Below are 14,869 nucleotides of genomic sequence, written 5' to 3' on the forward strand. Positions count from 1 at the left end.
CTATTATGGTTTAATTCAAACAGGATGGTTTTTTTTGGCCTTCTTTCTCTTCTCTATTCTCTTCTTCTGGACAGCTTAGATTTACAGCTTTCCTGCCCCAGAGTTCTTTAAAATGCTAATAAAATTGTCCTCTATCTTCCACTTGAGTTCATTTTTAAATTCTTTCGTTAATAAGACTAAGTCCCCAAGAAGGGACTTCTCCTGTATCAGCAGGACAGTTACATTGGAGTAGGGACTACTCTGGTGACATTATTATTATTATTATTATTATATAGACGAGGCTGGCCCCAAACTTTCAGAGATCTGCCTGCTTGAGTCTCCATTGTACTGGGTTTAAAGGTGTGTGCCACCACAACTGGCTGGTAGCTTTACTTAATTAACTCACTAAAGACCCCATCTCTGGACTGGTGAGATAGTTCAATCACTAAAGGCACATTTTGTACAATATTATTTTAAGGTGTGCTACTTTTAAGTTGCCTTTGGTTAATCCTGTGAAGCTGTGATTCTTTGCCTTTCTAAAACACCTGATGGTCTAATAAAGCCCTGAACAGTCAATAGTGAGGCAGGAGCAAGGATAGGTGGGGCTGGCAGGAAGAGAGTATAAATAGGAGAACTCTGAAAGAGAAGGAACTAAATAGAAGGAGAGGAGGACATCAGGGAGCAGCCAGCCAGCCAGCCAGCCAGCCAGTTAGCCACGAGTGAGAGTGAAAGTGAGATACACAGACGTAAGAAAAAGAAAAATCCCAGAGGCAAAGGTAGTCAGGATAATTTAAGAAAAGCTCTGTGGTGATGCACGCTTTTAATACCAGCACTCAGGAGGCAGAGGGAGGCAGATTCCTGTAAATTCTAGGCCAGTTTAGTCTACAAAGTGAGTTCCAGGACAGCTAGAGCTAAACAGTAGAACCCTGTCTCAAAAAACAAACAAAACAAAATAAAACAAAATGCTGGCAAGAAACAAATCAAACTAAGGCAGGACATTTATAAGAAGGTATAAACGCCTCCTTGGGCGGTGGTGGCTCACACCTCAGAGGCAGGAGGATTTCTGAGTTCAAGGCCAGCCTGATCTACAGAGCAAGTTCCAGGACAGGCTTCAAAGCTACACAGAGAAACCCTGTCTCGAAAAACAAGACAACAACAACAAAAACTTAGCCTGTTTCCTGTAGCTGTATTTCAGCGGTGGAGAGCTTTGTCTACATGACACCATAAAAATCAATCATCAGTAACATACACACACACACACACAGAGAGAGAGAGAGAGAGAGAGAGAGCCTACAAAGGGAGAAGACAAGCATCATTTGTCAGATAAATATTAGATCTTTTATATACTTACTATTGGAAAATGTCTTAGCTTAGTGGTGACTTTCAGTACCATGCACATGAACCTTGAGTCTGTCTCCTAGCTTCTTATCTTCTTTGGGAATTTCATTAAGAGAGGCTCTGGCTGTGGCTGGTCATAGTGGTACACACCTTTAATGTCGATTCCCTCTCTGGTGGTGCTGGGAGAGAGAGAGAGAGAGAGAGAGAGAGAGAGAGAGAGAGAGAGAGAGAGAGAGAGAGAGAGAGGAGAGAGAGAGGAGAGATAGACACAGAGAGAGGCTCTAGCTAGAAAGCAAAATGGAGAGCTTTTAAGAGCCATTTGTCAGTTTCACTTCCTCAATAATGGCAAGTCCCTGGTGGTAGGTACTTATTTGAAAGATCACCCCAGGTGCAGAGAGTACTTGTGAACAAAATGGCAATTGGCATAGTGCCACGTGTCCATTCATTCATTTATTTTTATTTAAAAATTTCCACATTTTTTTTAAGGATTCATTTTACGTGTGTATTTTGTCTGGATGCATGTTTGTGAATCGTGAGCCTGGTGCTTGCGGAGGTCGGAAGAAAGAGCAACAGATTCCCTGGAACTGGAGTGATGATCAGATGTGTGCTACCGTGTGGTACTGGGAACTGACTCCATGCCCTGTGAAAAGTATCCAGTGTTCTTAACTGCTGAGCCATTGTTCCCGAGGCCTCCCATTCCCTCATTAAAAAGAAAAAAATTCTTGCAGCTGCTGTGTCTGTGATGTGTATGGTACTTGTGACACTGTGGAGATTTCAGAGGATAACTTTGTGGAGCTGGTTCTCTCCTACTACTTTTCTATGGGATCTGGGGATTGAACTCAAACTGTCAGGCTTGTGAAGCAAGAACCTTTACTCAGGGAGTCACATTCCTGGCTCTGTTTTGTTTTGCTGAGTCTAAAGGTCTCTTGTACAGATTTGCCTTGATTCCTTATTCTCCTGTCTCCAAAAGCAGAATGCTGGGATTGTAAGCATGTGCCCAAGGTTAGCTAGCCTAAGCGATTACCTGCTCTGATAGTCTTCTCTGCAGGGTCTCTCTATGTAGCCCTGGCAGGCCTGGTACTCTGAAAACTGGCCTCAGACTCAGAGATCTGCCTGCCTCTGTCTCTCAAGCCATGTGCCACTATGTCTGGCTTTTCCCTTTTTTTTTTTTTTTTTTCCTTTGAGACAGGGTTTCTCTGTGTAGCCCTGGCTGTCATGGAATTCACACTGTACACCAGGCTGGCCTGGAACCTCTAGAGATCTGCCTGCCTTTGCCCACCAAGTGCTGGGATTAATGGCATTTTACATTATACCCAGCTAAGACCTCTATTTTTTTGAGACAGGGTTTCACTATATAATTCTGGATGGCCTGGAAATCAGAGATCTCGTCCCCTTCTCTGCTTCTAAAGTGCTAGGATTAAAAATATGCAGCACCACTGCAAGTAATAGGGCCCATTTTGCAACCAGTGAAGACAGGCATGTCACCTGGCCAACCCCAGATGACAGCCTAGAAGTTCCTTTCTGCTTTCACATAGTTTCCTGACTTCCGCATTCTCCTACACCCATTATCGGGAAAGAACCTGGGCCTCCCTCAAGGTCTGCAGGCCTTAGACCCCTAAGCCACACCTCCAGGCCATTCTTCTGTATTACTCAACATTCCTTTCACAAAGCTTTGAAAAATTCCTATTTGAAAACCAGCCTTTGAGGACAGGGTCTGGTTTAGTTTTATATCCCTAGAAAATATCCAGCATTTTTATTTTCAAGGAATGGTTGATAGCAAAAACACAAGAAGTTGGAAATTGATGATCTATGAAGTTTAGACTCAGTGTAACTGCCAAGGTTGGAAATCTTCATGATACGTACATGATACGGTGTGTGTGTGTGTATGTGTGTGTGTGTGTGTGTTCATATAGAAGCAGAAAAGGGAGATAATTCTGGAAGACAGAATATGAACTTTGGAGATGTTGAAATTTCTGCAGGAGACAGCTTTGCTCTTGTTGAGCAGTGCATGTATTCACAGAAGCCACGGGATGAGGACATCGGTCAGCATTTTAGTGGATATCAAGTTTAAGACTTAGATTGAGGGACTTGAGAAATGGGTTCAGTAGTTAAGACAGATGGCTCAAACCTTTAATCCCAGCACTTGGGAGGCAGAGGCAGGTGGATCTCTGTGAGTTTGAGGCCAGCCTGGTGTACAAAGTTGAATTCCAGGACAGCCAGGGCTGTTTCCAGAGAAATCCTCGAAAAGCAAAAACAAACGAAAAACAGAAACAGCCAGCCAACCAACCAACCAACCAACCAACCAACCAAACAAACAAACAAACAAACAAACAAAAAAGATAGCTGGCTGTTTTTCCAGAGAACTGATGGTCTGATTCCCAGCACCTACATGGTGACTCATAACCCCAGTCTTTCTACATCATTTCCCTTCCTCCCCCACCACAGGATTTCCCTGTGTAACTTTTGGTTGTCCTGGAAATCGCTTTGTAGACCAGGCTGGCCTCGAATTACAGAGATCTGCCTGCCTCTGCCTCCCGAATGCTAGAATTAAAGGTGTGCGCCACCAATGCCTGGTACAGTCCCAGTCTTTAACCGTAGTGCCAGGGGATCCAACACCTTCCTCCATCCTCTGAAGGCACCAGGAGCTCAGCTGTTGCACAGACATATATTCAGGCAAACACATGTACATACCATGAAAATAAATAAATCGAAAAACAAGCAAGCAAGCAAACCAACAAAAACGGTCTTGTAATGAAAGAATACTCCCAAACGAACTGCCTCAATCAGCAGTTCAATGTCTCCAAACACTCTGATGGGTGAAAGATTCCTGATAACGGAGAAAGAATTACTTCTGTGATGGACAGTGATTGTTAGTGCATTTTATCAAGCCAAAACATTTTCTTCCACCCACCCCCTCCAGCCCTTAGGCTGGCCTCAAGGTTATTTCAAGGTCACATAACCTGGGATGACCTTGAAGTCCTCGTCTTCCTGCCTGTACCTTCTCACTGAGATCAGGCCTGTGATACTGCCTGTGCTTTCCATCCTTTGGTGAACTAATTCGGTTCAGCCCACATCCTGGATGGGAAAGAAGTTTCTTTGGGGCTATTTTCCCTGGTTGCCAGGGGAGAGAAGTGTTGAGTTAGGAAGATAAAAAAAAAGTGGTAGTGTCCCATTTCTTAGGAGAGCCCCCCATTTTTATTTACTATTCTCACCTGCATTTTTTAGTTGCAATAGAAGGTGAGCTGACGAACACAGCTTCTTTGTCTTCTTTCCCTGGCTCCAGAGAAGAGAACTGTGATGTCCATGCCTTGGTTTCCACATTATAATCCCCTGTCGATTACCTGATGGCAGACAAATTCCACACCCAGCAGAGGGCTGTTTCACTACGGAACTTAACAGGAATTTGAAAACTGCAGGTTTCCCCTCTTTGCTGCCTGTCCAGAGTTTTTTAGTGAGCACCAATTCTATTTCAACAACACAGGATGCAATCTAATTAGAGTAGCAACGGTAGTGTAAAAAAATTTAAATTCCTCTTATTTATTACTCTTTGCTTGTGGTCAAAGGACAATTAGCAGAGGTTGGGTCTCTCCTTTCACCATGTGGAGTCCAGACTGAAATCAGGACACTAGGCCTGATGTGGTTAACCGCTGGGCCACTTGCTGGCCCCAGCAGTTTAAAAATCTTACATCCAAAGGCTTTTGGTGACTTCTGCCAAAGAGGTTTATACACAAGTAGGTTTTAAAACATCACTTGATTGTACCCGCTTTGTGCTGTGGCATTTTACTGAGGCTTGACAAACAAGACTATAAATTCAGGGCCAGAAAGCACTGACTGACAAAAAGAACCGTCTCATCGTATTGACATCACTGACTCCATTTTTAAGATGGCTGTTTACTGCTGGGTTTACCTCCTGGTGTGTTTTAAAATACGATTGCAAATCTCAGTCTGCTCGAAATAGCTGCTCTACCCTCTTTCAATAGAAGCTCCCACCTTCTGAGTATACTGTCTCATAGTTATTTATAAACCTGATGTCAGTCAAAGATCCCTCCTCCTCATTCTCTTCCTCCACATGTGAAGACAGAGCTACATAAAATTAGAAACTTTGCATAAGGTATTTAGTCACTTAGGTAAAACTATTTGTCAGTCAGCAATTCTTTAAGTGAATGAAAAAAAAAAAAGAAAAAAGGAAAGAAAGGACATGGCTGCTCCTTGGTATGGTGGAGGAGAAAGTTTACTGTAGATAAAAGGGAGAGCATAGCCAGAGGCAGAGACATCTGGGAGAGTCCAGAGTGGGCAGCACCATGAGCCACGTGAGGAGAGCAGAGCAGGTGAGGAAGAAGAGGGGGAGAGAGGTACAGCAGCCAAGAGGAGAAAGGTGAAAAAGAAAGAGGGCGGGTCACCAAAATGTCTGGATTATACGGGGAGAGCCTCTGGGGTAAGGGCAGTCAACCCCTGGGCTGGAGAGTTCATGGTAGGGGGCAGAGTATGTTGGCATTCATGCCCTATAACAGGCAGGAACTGAGGCATGCTGGGAGAACCTGGGGCCAGGTCTGTTTTGGTATGTTAAATAGGCACCTCAGCAGTTTGTCCCAGGGTTTGAGATTTAGTATAAGTTCTTTGACTAAAAGCACAGTTCTAGGCTGTTCTGGGGGAAACTAGCTCTTTCTTAAGGAAAAATGTCATTTGAGATTTTTTTTTCTTCTTCTTCTTTTTTTTTTTTTTGAGACAGTCTTTAAAAAAATTTTTTTATTCTTAAGACAGGATTTCTTTTTTCTTTTATTATTATTATTATTTTTTTCGAGACAGGGTTTCTCTGTAGTTTTGGAGCCTGTCCTGGAACTAGCTCTTGTAGACCAGGCTGGCCTCAAACTCACAGAGATCTGCCTGCCTCTGCCTCTGGAGTGTTGGGATTAAAGGCGTGCACCACCACTGCCCGGCCTCAAGATAGGATTTCTATCCTGGCTGTCCTGGAATTTGGGATCAGAGGCAGGTATATCTTAGCCTAGTGTCCCCTTTCACTTGTATGAAGTGATAGAGGTTGACTTTGAACTCCTGATTCTCATTCTCTAGCCTTCATCTTTCCTGTGTCATATTTCCCTGCGACTGGGTCTTTTCTTGAACATAGAGCTTATAGTTTTCAGCTACTACACCGGTTGGTCAAGCAAGCCAATCTTGTCTCTGGTCCTCCCCTCCAATGCTGGGGTTACAGGTACACCCAGCCTTTCCTGTTTTTATATGGGGTGAGCATAGGAATCCCATAGGTACTTAGTCTAGCACAGCAAGTGCTCTTATGCACTGAGCCATCCAGGCCCCAGGTTTTTTCTTTTTCTTTCTTTTCTTTCCTTCCTTCCTTCCTTCCTTCCTTCCTTCCTTCCTTCCTTCCTTTTTTCCTTCACTATGTAGAAGACCTGGCTGACTTTGAACTGTGTGTTGGAAATAAAGGTATTCGGTACCGCTGCAGGCTCTACAAACCCTTTTTTTTTTTCCAGCTACATCTACTAATATTTTCTGGAATGTTTCTTAGATCACAGTTTAGAGAATAGGGTGATGACCTACACAAGTTACTTAGACCATGGTGCCCTGGGTTTGTGCCTGCTTCATGGATCCTATCAGGTATATGATCTTAAAAAAAAAATCATATCTAGCCAGGGGTAGGGGTATGACAGGGTGGGGATTGGGGTGACTCATGCCTTTGATCCCAGCACTCAGTAGGCACAGGCAGGTGGATCTCTCTGAGTTCGAGGCCAGCATAGTCTACAAAGCAGGTTCCAGAACAGCCATGGCTGTTACACAAGAGAAACTGTAATGGATTAAGTAAGATGCTGCAGGTCCTTGAGTGGCTGCAGCAGGCAGCAGGCCATGAGAGCAGGTCTCTGAAGGCGGCTGGTACCCAGTATGGAGCCACACAGCGGGTGAGAGGCATGTCCTGCAGAGTAAGGTTGGATATTTATTTGGTGGGTTATGGAGGGATAAGGGGGAGAAGAGGAGAAGGGGGGGGGAGAGGGTGTGGCTTGTCTCTTAAAGGGACAAAGCAGACCCTTACAGTTAATATAAAAGTAAAAAATAGCTCTGTTGCAAAAGTAGAATTGGAGATGATGACAGCAGTTTGTCAATAGCTTAAATGCTGGCCATTAGAGTTTGGTTGAAATATTAAAAAATGACATCTTCTCCATTCTATCAAGTTCCTGAGGCTCTGAAGGGAATATAATAAATTATGTCTGGGCTTGGTGGCACACAGGCCAGCCAAGCGAACTTCCAGTTTGGTAAAAAGAGACAGAGAGAGGAACTACAGGCACTGACTCTGTGAAGTTTACCATTTTTAAATTTCTTTTATTTTTATTTTTATTTTGGACAGGGTCTGATTATTCCATGCAGGTCTTTAATTCCAGATTCTCCAGATTGTCCTCTGGAGAAGGAGGATCACAGGCTCGCACTAGCAGGCCCAGCTGTGTGCTAATTAACAAACGACTCTGAGTCCTCGGCGAGGACAGTGTAAGCATGGAGTCCTAAGGAACCCAGGACTTAGCCTCCCCAGGCTCCTAAAATAGTGCTCAGAGGAGTTAAAAACCATCACAAGGAAAGGAAACTAGAAGTCCTAAAAATGAAAATGCAGCAGCAAAGGTGATATTTGGCCTGGCCTCCATCTTGGGGAAGGAAGTCACCAGGAGACAGTTACTTCCACAGCAGGGAAGACTTTCAGCCACAAAGGATCATCCATTTTCCTTTTCAAGGAAAACAACACTAGTATTATTTAAGTCCTATGGAAATGAGCAAATTCCTCTTCTACAACCCCCTCAGGCCTCAACTAAGAGAATGGTTTTTCACGCATGCCTGTGACTTGGGAGTTTGGTAGTCTGGCAGGAGAGTTCATGGGCCCAGGACTGAGAAACCCAAGTCGACAGAATCCACAAGAAACTCACTTTGTTCTTTAACAATTGCCTGGGGACTGACAGACATGACGTTAAATTTACGCAAAGCTGTTTAAAATCATAACGATGTGGAGAAGCAGACACCTCTAGTATGTGGGACATAACAGTCAGAATGGCTTTGGAAAACACCTTGTGGCAAGATGACCATAAAGTCACTTGGGTGGTCACAACTGTAAAACAGGATGTATTGGATCATTCCCACCAAATGTAAACAGTGAATAAGTTATGCAATATTTAGGACACACAGGCAATTTTTTTGATTGTAAAATGAACATTAATTTTTGGAAAATGTTATCTTAAAAAAGGACAAATAATGAGACTTTTTTTTTTCTTTTTAAAACGTGTCTTATGTCAACTCATGAAAAGATTCCATTAATCTGCTTGGTTCTAAAGGAGGTTTTTGCTAACTTGTAACTCCACCAGTTTTGGTCCGAGTTTACTTGTAGATGAGGAACCTGAGCTCACGGAAGCCTGAAGTGGTCACTGTGCCATTTGAATCCATAGCTGTTAACCTGTTTCTTAGCACTTTCTAGACCTCACGATTAGCTGCCCTGTGGGAAACTGCCAGCAGCCGGTGAGGAAGGCGGGGAAGAATGAAAGGTGGCCGGGGGAGGCTCCCAGCGTTTTGGTTTGACTGACACTAGCCTGGAGGATTTGAAAAACAGGACCTCTAAGACCTTGAGTAAAAACCAGGAAATTAACGCAGACGCCGGGAGACTTGATAAAGTTCCTGCTAGTGCGAATGCCCCAGAGAGCGACAGCAGGGCCTGCGATCCATTGATCTGAGCGACTGTCGAGCCTGGGCAGGGGCTGGGGCAGGTAAGGCTGTGGGGCACGGACCGTTGGGGTTTCGGGCACTTGGTGTTCGAGACGCTTCCTTACGGTCTGCGTGTGTGTGGTTCGGGCTCCGTACGCCGCTCCTATTTTTTGAACGTCCGCGTTTCGGTCTCCCTGGCGGACAGCCCTAGTCCTGAGGGTAAAGACCCTTTCAACCGTCTTCACCCACAGCCGGGGCTTTCCCTCGGAGCCACCCGCGACGGCCTAGTGTCGCGTCGGGCGGAGGCTCGCGGGCTGGCGACCACCAGGTCGCGTGCCTGCTCCGGAGGCCGCCGCGCCCTCACCATCCGCCTCGCGCGTGGGGTCGCGCGTGGCCACGGGCCGGCGGTGAGCCGTGACCTCGGACCACCCCGGCCGCGCGCCACTCCGCACACACACACACACACACACACACACACACACACGGGCGGGCGCGAGGCGCTGTCCTGAGGTGACACCGCCGCCTGCCACGGCAGAAGCAGCAGATCAGCGAGTTCGCACCGAGGATTCCTCTTGGTGCGTGGCCCAGTTTTGCTTAGGACCCGCTCCAACCCCTTGCTGACACCGCCCCCCGCGCCGCCACGCTCCGAGGCCTTCCTCGGGGAAGCCTGGCGGCTTGCCCCCCTCGTGGGCCCACGGGCCCGCGGTACGCGCGCGCGCGCGGGCGGGCGCGCGAGCGATTCCTCGATTCCACAGGCGGTTCGCGCCCCGGGTGGGGGCGGGGCGCGCGGGGCCTGGCCGGCCGCCTGCGGGGAGGGGACTGGGGGGCGGGCCGGCGTGGGGAGTTCCTCGCTCGCGGACCACACGCTCCGCGGGCCAATCCCAAGCCAGCCTCTAGCAGTGTCGCACGCGGGACACGTCCTAGCGTTTGTTGGCAGGGCCGGCGAAGGGGGAGGGGGCGAGAGCAGGGAAGGGAGTTTGAGTGACAGGCGGTGCGGAGCACGCTGGGAATTGTAGTTCCGAGCTCCTGTGGCCATAGCCATTTTGTAGTCAAGGGACTACAACTTCCAGAAGATCAAGGGGACTATTCTAAGGTGCCCCGGGAATAGGCGGCTCTCCCCCGGGCCGGGCGTCCTGGGCCTCTGGTACCCAGCTGCCTGGCTGCAGGTAGACGTGAGGGCAGTGGCGAGGGTTTGCATGTGGCGGCCGTGGGGTGAGCGGACTGCGGGGGGGGGGGGGGGAGGGAAGGGGTTGAGGTGGAGCGACCGAGCTTGCCATGCATTGAGCTAGGGAGCCTCTCTCAATTCCACGTCTGGGATCGGAGTGGGAGAGGCGCCTGAGGGACGGCCCGGGAAGGGTTCGCAGAGGCCTCTCCCGGGTCTGGTCGACGGGGCTGCGGCAGTGCTGTGCACTGGGCTAGGGCTGGTGGGCAAAGGGTAAGCAGGCGTGCGGGGGCTCAGCTGTGGGAGTTTTCGGCTGGCGAGCGGCGGGGAATTAGCCGAGGAGCCCTAACTTGTATAAAAGCAGAGTCCATTTAAAGTTGGGCTGGATAGCCTCTCTCTCATTGGTTAGGGGGCTTGGAAAAAAGAGACTCGGCGAGCCCTCCGCTGTGGTGCTGCCGCCGCCGCCGCTGGAGTTGACTCTTCTGCTCGCACTGCTGCTGCAGCACAAACGTGACTTCCAACATTTTAAATTTATCTTTTCTTTTTCTTATCCAAGATGTAACTACAGATCAGACACTAAGGACCTTCACGTTTCGCTGATGTAGTTTTTGGAAGAAAAAGGGGGGGAGTGAAGGGCGTCGGTTTTTTTTTTCTTTTTTTTTGTGTCTCTGTGTTGTGTGTTTCGGGGGAAATTTTCCATTATGAGTGTTTTACTAAAGTGAATTTTTCTTGTTTGCTTCGTTCGTCTTTGGCTCTTTTTATTTTTTTCTTTTATCCTTTTCAATTTCGGATTTATTTCAAGGCGAATCTGGCTTTGGGGGAAGAGGAAGAAAAGTCGGATTACAAGATCAACCACCACCACCAACAATAAAAACCACCAGGATATTTTTTTGCAAATTTCTGACGGCTTTAAATTCATGAAGCAATTGTCCCCTTTTGCAATCAGCATTTGGATCTCAGAATGAGCAAGGAAAGACCCAAGAGGAATATCATTCAGAAGAAATACGTAAGTGCTCCTAACAACACACCCTTTGGCTTGCAGTTTTAAGCAATGGTTGTGAATGTCAAGTTTATAGATAAATTCTGCCGCTCAAGGGTTTTCAGCAGCGTCCGATAAGGCTGGATCTTGCTTTTCCGAAAGGGCTTTTCAGGCAAAGTCGTGTCTGCCTAGTTTGGTTGAGAAAACAGCCTAGTGTAGAGATACCTCAAGTGAATAAATTGACCTCGAATGACACAACATTAATGTAGTTTTAGGTGAAAGGCAAGTGATTCTGGTGGAGCTTGGGGTTCTGTGAGTGGGGGGGCCTGCGGTGATAGAACTAAACTGCATTCTCGGGCGGATTTGGCCCCATACTGCACTTTGCATACAAATGAGCCTGCTATTGGTGTTATTTAGGAAATAGTGTAAGGTATATGTGTTGGAAGCCCTTTGAGTTGCAATCCTGGGTTCGATTATGACGATCTTCCTGCACTAGCACATCCATTTAATATATGTGGTCATTTTGGCTTATGTAGTTTGCAACATAAACCAGTTGGGAATTATGCTGTAGGGATTGCATTTATTGGTATTGACTTTAATAATGAGGCTGATTTTGGTTTTGTTTAAAAAGAGTTCATTGTTTCTAGTTTTAGGGGAAAATCGAGCTAATGTTTTTAAGTATGTGTGTGAGTGCATATGTTACTACAAATAATTCACCCTTCTTAACTGGGCTTCTGAAATTGGGTCGTAGTAGTTAAATTTGTTTTGTGCATAGTATAGCAACGTTTTGCTTGGCATAGGGAGTGTTTTTGTTTTGTGTGGTGGCTTTTCTTGTTGTTGTTGTAAGTTTTGGGGGGGAGGGAGCAAAGAGGGGAACCAGGGGATTAACCAAATATGCACTCGAGTGATCCGGTGGTTAGCTGCATATGCTTTACAGCAAAGAACTCATCCCCCCCCCCCCCGAAAAAAAGGCCCTTGAAGATACATAAAGAACAATGCAATCGTATAAGAAAGTTTTATATAACTAGAGTCGATAATTTGGTGTTAGTATTTTTCCTTTCTGTTTTGTGGAGTGTATAATGGGAGATGACCTTCGGGGCAGTGGCTCTGTAAAACATATATTTAGTGGAAAACCTAAATTCCTCTTCCGGAGAGCTGACTCTAATCTAGACACGTAAATTTAACTATGAAAGAAACGCGAGATTAAATAATGAAGCTCAACTTACAAAGCTGCTCTATAAGGAATTTAAAAATTAAAATACATCCGCATTGCAGAGGGCTGGGTAGAGCGCTAAGGACTAGTTTAAACTCGGCGTGTAGAAACTGCATGGGCAGAACCTTGCCTTGGAGAGTGGACGCCTTCCCAGAACATGTCTGTTTCTGATGTAGCCACAAAGGAGATGGGGTAGAACTTGGACAAGAACCCTCCACCCTATCCCGGACCTCGATAAGTTGGAGAGCACTGTGGGGTAGGCTTTTTTGTTGTTGCTAGTTGCCAGCGTATGCTGTCGAGTCCGGGCGTCCGGACGTAAGCCGCTGTGGCCGGCGGTGGCCACGCGAGGCAGAGCGTATGCGGGAGCCGAGTCCGTGCTCACACCGTGCTCCGGCCCGCTGCTCCGGCCACAGCGGGCCGGCCGGGTGAGCAGGGGCCCGCGGCAGAGGGCGGCGGGCTCGCGGGCCGCCTGTAGGGGGCGGACTCCGGGCTGTGCTCTGGCCGGGCGGGTGGGTGGGGCTCGCGGGTGGCGCGGCGTGCAGACTCGGGGCGGGCCAGGCTGGTGAGTGCGGCGGAGGGGAGGCTGCCTCGGGCGCCCCCCGCCGCGCGCACGGCTAGGTTTGGCGGCTCTGGCGTCTCCACGCCGCCCTGCCCCGCGGGCTCCAGCGCAGTCTCGAGAGCAACAGGTTAAGCAGGCAAGACGTCAGCGCGCCCCCTCCCCGCCCCGCGGCCTTCCCTTGCCAGGCGCCTATGCATTTCCCCCCTCCTCTCCCCGCCCCCTCTCCGCCCTCTGTCCCCAGTGGTTCTGGTCTTCCCCCCCACCCCCCTATCATAGCCAACGAAGGTCTGTTGTCATTGTGACGTCACAAAGGGACGACCCGGTGGAACCTTCCCTCCGTGATGTCAAAAGTAGGGCGGAAGGTTCCAGGAGCGGTCTGAGTGGGAGCTGTGGGACGTGGGAGGAGGAAGGGGCTGTGGAAGGTGCGACAAATCTCCGCTTTGAGGTCTTCTGGGTCCCAGCAGGTGAGCATCGGGGAACCTTTTATCCCTCACCGAGTGCCCTTGAACTTTGTTCTTGTACCACTTAGGGGCTGGAGAGCAGACTGGAGGAGCCTTCTTAACGCTGGAGTATTATCACTCCTCAGTTCCGGGTCTTTGGATGGTGTGACATATTAGTGTAGCCCCACTCAGGCCCGTGTTAACATGAAAACGAAGGAAATTGCATTTAGGGGAGCTTTACCTTGTGTGTGAATGGAGTTGAGTGAGGATTTGGTTACTTTGTCGTGTTGAGGTGGCATGATAACCTTTGAAGGGGATGCTGTTCAGCTTTTGCTGTCTTCTGGAAGCTTTGCACTGTCATTGGGGAAGGACTGACCTCTTGGCTGTGCTGTTCATCTGCCCACTACTGTATCTGAAGGACTGTACTCCAGAGAGCCCAGGACTCGAGAGTCTCAAGATCCACTGGGTCTTAACAGGAGAACAAATGGTTCGTGGTGGGGATCTTCATGTTTCTGTTAAATGGAAAATGTCATAACTGCTTTTGTCACTTGACTAAATCATTGAGATTATGTGGGTGGGAGATGTAAAACAGTGTGCTGCTTTATATAGAAGGTGGCATTATTACTTAAGCTGGTGGAAGGCAGCGTGTTTCCTTCAATTGGTCTCAAAAGCTTTAGATGCCTCCCATTTACTTTATTGCCTTAGCACAGAGTTTGAGAGTGTGATTGTAGATGGAAGGCTTTGGAGAAATGAGTGTTGTATTTCTTATTAAATGACATCCTTGAGAACCTCATAAATTGAAATATAATTCTATCTTAATTGTATTGGGCACGACTCCCACTACAATACCTTAAATAAATGGGAAAGGTTGCCTTCCAGAGCCCCAACTGAACAATAAAACAGTTGCATGCAGCATATTTTCTGTCTTTTGCATCATTCTTATAGTTGGTTATTCTTAGGGGAAGTAGGAGATGATAACCAGGCTATTTGGTCATAGCTTGATACCAAATAGGAGCAGATACTCCAAAAACAAATGTCCGGGTTGATGTTTAGGATGGCTTTAGCAGATTTGTACCATTAGGCTGTACTAATGTTTAAAATAGCGTATGCTATGACATGTTCACATGGGAAGTCACCGGACAACTTTTTTGACTCAGTTCTTTTTATCTTTAATTGGCATTGAATTTAGGCTTGTTTGTAAGACACATTTACCTTTCCCTTTGGAGCCGTTTCACCAGCCCCCTACCTAGACTTTATGTTTTAAGGGTCTAGTTTTCCAAATGCCTGTAATTCCTGCACAGTTCAAGGTTATCTTGGTCCATAAGCCCTTCTGGGCTACATAAAAAACTGTCTTTTAGATCCCCTGTCAACAATATGGCTCAGTTGGTAGACTGTTTTCCTAGCATTTGCCCATTGCCAGGAAAATTGGGCCTGGTGGTGCCTGTAATCAGGAGGTTTAAGCAGTAGGATCAGGAGTCAACGTTAATTCTCTGTTACATAGCTAGTGTGAGGC

The 14,869-nt window shown here is 47.3% G+C and overlaps 2 long non-coding RNA genes and 1 pseudogene across 4 annotated transcripts in view; 1 reads left to right on the top strand and 2 right to left on the bottom strand.

Annotated features, from left to right (window-relative positions):
• Positions 1–2,427, bottom strand: part of LOC125388286 (uncharacterized) — a 50,179-nt gene extending 47,752 nt beyond the window's left edge. For both annotated transcript variants that reach the window (XR_007228207.3, XR_007228193.3), the window contains exon 1: positions 1,331–2,427. This is a non-coding gene — a long non-coding RNA (uncharacterized LOC125388286). The remainder of the gene's footprint in view (positions 1–1,330) is intronic.
• A 983-nt stretch (positions 2,428–3,410) lies between these two features.
• On the bottom strand, positions 3,411–9,717 carry LOC125397904 (uncharacterized). Its single transcript, XR_007231221.3, has 3 exons — positions 8,718–9,717; positions 4,530–4,658; positions 3,411–4,392 (listed from the first exon to the last, which is right to left on the bottom strand). It is a non-coding gene; the product is annotated as an uncharacterized LOC125397904 (long non-coding RNA).
• Positions 9,718–10,551: 834 nt separating this feature from the next.
• LOC148119883 (protein Jumonji-like) overlaps positions 10,552–14,869 on the top strand; it is a 133,013-nt pseudogene continuing 128,695 nt past the window's right edge. The window contains exon 1 of the transcript XR_015734920.1: positions 10,552–11,171. The product of XR_015734920.1 is annotated as a protein Jumonji-like (transcript). The remainder of the gene's footprint in view (positions 11,172–14,869) is intronic.

The sequence above is a fragment of the Myodes glareolus genome, chromosome 14 (genome assembly GCF_982192425.1).
Source record: "Myodes glareolus chromosome 14, mMyoGla1.1, whole genome shotgun sequence".
NCBI classification, from domain to species: Eukaryota; Metazoa; Chordata; class Mammalia; order Rodentia; family Cricetidae; genus Myodes; species Myodes glareolus.